Genomic DNA, 4,878 nt, shown 5'->3' with positions numbered 1-4,878 from the left:
CTGCTTATTTGAAGGATCAATCACAAGAAAGATACACTTCGGTCTGGAGAAGATGGATAGATTATATTCAGAATAAATATGGGACTAAAAAGTTCCATTTGGCTTATGAGTAAATTTTAGATTATTATTATTATTATTATTATTATTATTATTATTATTATTATTATTATTATTATTATTATTATTATTATTATTATTACTACTATTACTATTATTATTATTATATTATTATTATTATTATTATTATTATTATTATTATTTTAGTATTAGTATTGTATTGTTTAACAATTAGGTTGTTAATTTGTTTATTATTGTGTTTAATTTTAATTTGTTTAAATTTATGTTAAAAGGGAGTTAAAGCGCGTTATGGACTTGGTTATTTAAATAGTTGGTTAATGTTATGATTATTATATTTGTAACCCTGTGTTCAGCTCTGGGAAGTGGGGGAGAGGGAGGGTTTTTTTTGGGGGGGTATGGGGGTTTATATTGTAATTTTTATAAAACTTTTAATTAAAAAAATAGTTGAAACATCTATTCCTTCTGGTTTTAGAACATTAAATTATATCACTGCTATTTAAAAAAGCTAAAATATTAACATTTGCATGCATTTGCATATATGTAATTGATCAGCAAGTTCATGCTATCATATTCTTCAGAAATCACCTCTCATTCTTTTGTTCTTGAGCAAATTAAGAACTTGGGCACAAAAAGAAACCTCAATTCAGCTTGATCAGGAAAATTAGGGGTGTAAACCTAGAAATTCAGCAAGGAAAAATGTTGTGCTCTATAGAGGACAGTGAATTCTTTATTTGAAGGTACTCTCTACCTGGAAGCTAGTAGATATCTTATAAAATATAAATAACTATAACAAAGAGAATATGAAATAGTCTTAAAATAATAACAACAATAGTAATGACAATAACAACAGTGATGAAGAAATGAACAATTCACTGTCACAAACGTAAAGCCATCAAAATGGGGAAAACAATATACTGGAAATACAGTAAAAGTATTATCAGGGAATGGGGTGTCTGAGCAATAACCATATTATAAATATAAGAGTGTGGATTTTTTGCATAAATGTTGTTTTAACTTTATACTACCATCTTATCACTATCTAATAGTTTATAGAAGGTTGTGTACATTTGTAAATGGAAAGTTTCTGAAACTTTCAGCAAAGCCTACTTTTCTTAACACCTCCATAAAACTTTGACTGACTGCTCCAGAATTTCCTCCCAGACATTGCTCTTGGTACAAAATTTGTTTGTTTCACTGATTTTAATCTTCAAGAAAGAACTGAGCAACATACTACATCCATAGTGCTCTTTCTTCAAATATTTTTTCTCGGGAGCAGGAATAGCAATGTGATTTTTTTTTCCAGAGAAGCTTAAAGGTGTGTAAATTCAGCCTTGCAAACAAATAGATAGCAGAAGTTTCAAAAGATAAACCTCAGGCAAGATTTAGAAGCCATCTCTTCATCTGTCCTATCCTTGACCTTCCTCCTTCTCTCTGTCTTTCTCTGCCCTTCTCGCTGCCATTCATTTTTTTATTTTGTTCCTTCCCCTCTTCCCCTTCAGAGTTCCTCTATCAGCATCCCCCCCCATAACCCTCTAATTTAATTAAATTATTTTTTTTTGCTTCTTTGTAAATGTATTATCACTGAAGCATTAGACTAGGTAATCTCAGTTTAAGGGTCCTTATTTAGAAGAAGGCAATAAACTTCATGTAAACTGTCCCATAAATCTTAAGACATATTTTTGACAATCAGTCCCATCTTTGCAGCAAATCTACAGAATGGACCCCACCTTTCTTACCAGGCCTCACTAGGGAACCTTTTTTTCTGAACAATAGACAGAAATTGGGGTCAGTAAGAGAGTGCTTCTGACTGCTTTTCTGTAGAGGCAAATATTTCTTATATATGGCAGAGCTTAGTATAGAAAACCACTGAACAGTGAAAAGGAGCAGTATTGGTGTCACCACGGGCTATCTACAATTTGCCCCATCTTTCTATGTGACATCTGAACCAGATGGATCCCCATAAGCACCTGTAATAGAAAAGAGGACACTTTTCCTTTTATTCTGTTTTTCCCCCTAAGCCTACTCCCCTGAGAATTCCTTTAGCTCTTTGAAGTTTGGCTTCATCCAAAATAACCCATTTAGTGCTTATTCTTTGATGGGGAGGATGATTTTTTTTGGGGTCAATGATAAAAATGGAAACTTTCCATTTTATTGTCTATCTACCTGAAATCTGTGTTGATCATATTGCCATCCTAGGGCAAATTAAGGGTCAACAAATAGCATGTTGTAGGAAGGAGCATTAAATATAATTTTGCCCCAAAAGCTGTTCTTTTTTTGTTTTTTTTAAAAAGAAAAATGAAAATGATAAATAGATCAGTTTTTTGTTTCACTCACTTGTGGGCCACTTCCTTCCTTCCAAGTGCAAAAATGCTGAGGCAGGATATAGAAACAGAAACTGACAGCCTCATTTGGCATTAAAATTAAGTGCACAGAAAGTTATTTCACATATCACTGATCTTTCTCAAAAGGAAATAGCCCCACCTCTATTTTGCACGAATTGTTTACATTCATCAATCTTAATTTAAATATAAGACATTCTTCCTCAAGGGAATAAGAAAGGGAGAAAATATTGTTATCCTCAAGGGACCCGCCAACATTCTAGGGGATATTGTTCTTTTACTAATATTTAGCTAGCAAACCAAGTAGATTTTTTTAAAAAAAATAAAAAAATGGCTTGGTAGCTGCTCAGTGGTCTTTCTTACTCTAAGAACCAGATTTTGTCTAAGATTTTTGTATAAGTTTCTAGGATGATTACATTTCTGTTCAGGCATCCATCTGAATACATAGACCATTCAAAATAGGAAGATTTTCAGGAAGGGTCTGCTTAAAGCAAATATATCTGTCAATGCAATCTTAATTTCATTTGGTTCGAAATCACATAGTGAGCTATATGTACAAGCCAGGCATGCATTCTAGTGAATGCCCAGTTGGATATTCACGTTACTACAGGTAGTCCTCAACTTACAACAGTTCATTTAGTGAACACTGAAAATTACAACAGCACTGAAAAAAGTGACTTACGACCATTTTTCACATTTACAACTGTTGTAGCAACCCCATGGTCACAGGATCAAAATTCAGACGCTTGGCAACTGACTCGTATTTATGATGGTTGCAGTATCCTGGGGTCATCTGATCCCCTTTTGCAACCTTCTGACAAGCAAAGTCAATGGGGAAGCCAAGTTCACTTAATAATTTAATAATAGCTGCACTGATTCACTTAACAACTGTGGCATGAGAAGTCATAAAATGGGGCAAAATTCACTTAACAAATGTTTCATTTAGCAACAGAAATTTTGGGCTCAGTTGTGGTCATAAGTCGAGGACTACCTATATTGTGATGGGTAATGCTAGATGTAATGCTATCTACTATGCTTTTAGATATTCATGATAAATAACATTATACACTATTCTGTAATAATAAAAGGCAGGGATAGTTAAGAAGTCCTGTGAAATAAAATTGTATTCACTTAGCCCAAGAATTCAATCATTCTTCTTAGTTTTATTTTGTTAAGTGAATGACCATTGTTACTGAATATTTAATTAAAATTTGTTAATAGAAACATTGGGAAGATTATATTTGAAGACAATCATTCAAGAAGTGTTACAAAAGGAAGATATTGTGTTACTAAGGAAAACCATTTTTACTGGACACATTTCCAGAAGAAAGATTGGAAATAATTTCATGTACCATTTCTTTCGACATATGCTAATAGAAGGGTTGCAAGGAAATCTCCTGTCAAGTACTAGAAGTAAATAGTTGCATATTTATTTAATACCAATAAACACAAATCCTAAGGCATCTAAATTTTGCATCAAAAAGAAAAAGCATGGCGAAAAGGCAGAATGTATTATGCTGCTAATCCTGCCCTCATAGTGTGTACAGGGTGATTGGGGTGATAGATTAATATCAAATCCCACCTCGAACAAAGTCAATTGGGAAGTCAGATTCACATTATAGCTGTGTTACTAACTTAACAACTGCAGTGATTCACTTAACAATTGTGGAAAGAAAGGTCGTAAAAGGGGGCAAAATTCACTTAACAACTTTCTCACTTAACAACAGAAAGTTTGGTTCAATTATGGTCATAAGTCGAGGACTACCCATAAATAATAAATAAAAATGCTCATCTGGATGTTTCTGCATTCAACATGACCTCTCTCAGTGGAAGTATCTCCAGGCCATGGTCAAGATAGCAGCCACAGTGGTGTGATTGAACTCTGCCTGTTTTGTTTTGTATTTTGTATTGTGGGACAAATACCCTTGTTTCTCAATGAATATCACACCCAGAAGATTATGATGTGCACAGATGCTCCATGGAATTAGACATTTGGTGGCAACATAAATTCCAACCTATAAATGAACATTCACACAAACTTTTCTGCTCCTTTTTGGACATCAGGTTGTGAACAGAATTATATTGTAATTTATTTTTGTTCATGTATTTAGTGTACATATGAAAAAAATGATTAAAATTCTACCATAGGGCTGTGGAATAACCAAAGAAAAACCAATTAAAACTACAGCACTTTGTGGATCCTTTATTATTGATAAATGTTTATCAATAGCTTTTTCACTCTTCTTTTGATTGTATGTGTCTTTCCGCCGCGCCCTCAAGACATGGCTGTTCCAACAAGCGGGACTGGCCTAGGATAATTTTTAAGAGGGGTTTTTTAGAGGGTTTTTAATTACTTTTTAATTAGACAATTTAAATATTTCATTTTAATTAATTTTAACTTGTGATTGTTAGTGGTGTTTTTAATTGATTGTCAGCCGCCCTGAGTCCGCAAGGAGAAGGG

The sequence above is a fragment of the Protobothrops mucrosquamatus genome, unplaced genomic scaffold (assembly GCF_001527695.2).
Source record: "Protobothrops mucrosquamatus isolate PMUCROS unplaced genomic scaffold, P.Mucros_1.0 scaffold_161, whole genome shotgun sequence".
Classification (NCBI taxonomy): Eukaryota; Metazoa; Chordata; class Lepidosauria; order Squamata; family Viperidae; genus Protobothrops; species Protobothrops mucrosquamatus.
Note: the sequence above shows the minus strand (reverse complement) of the source record.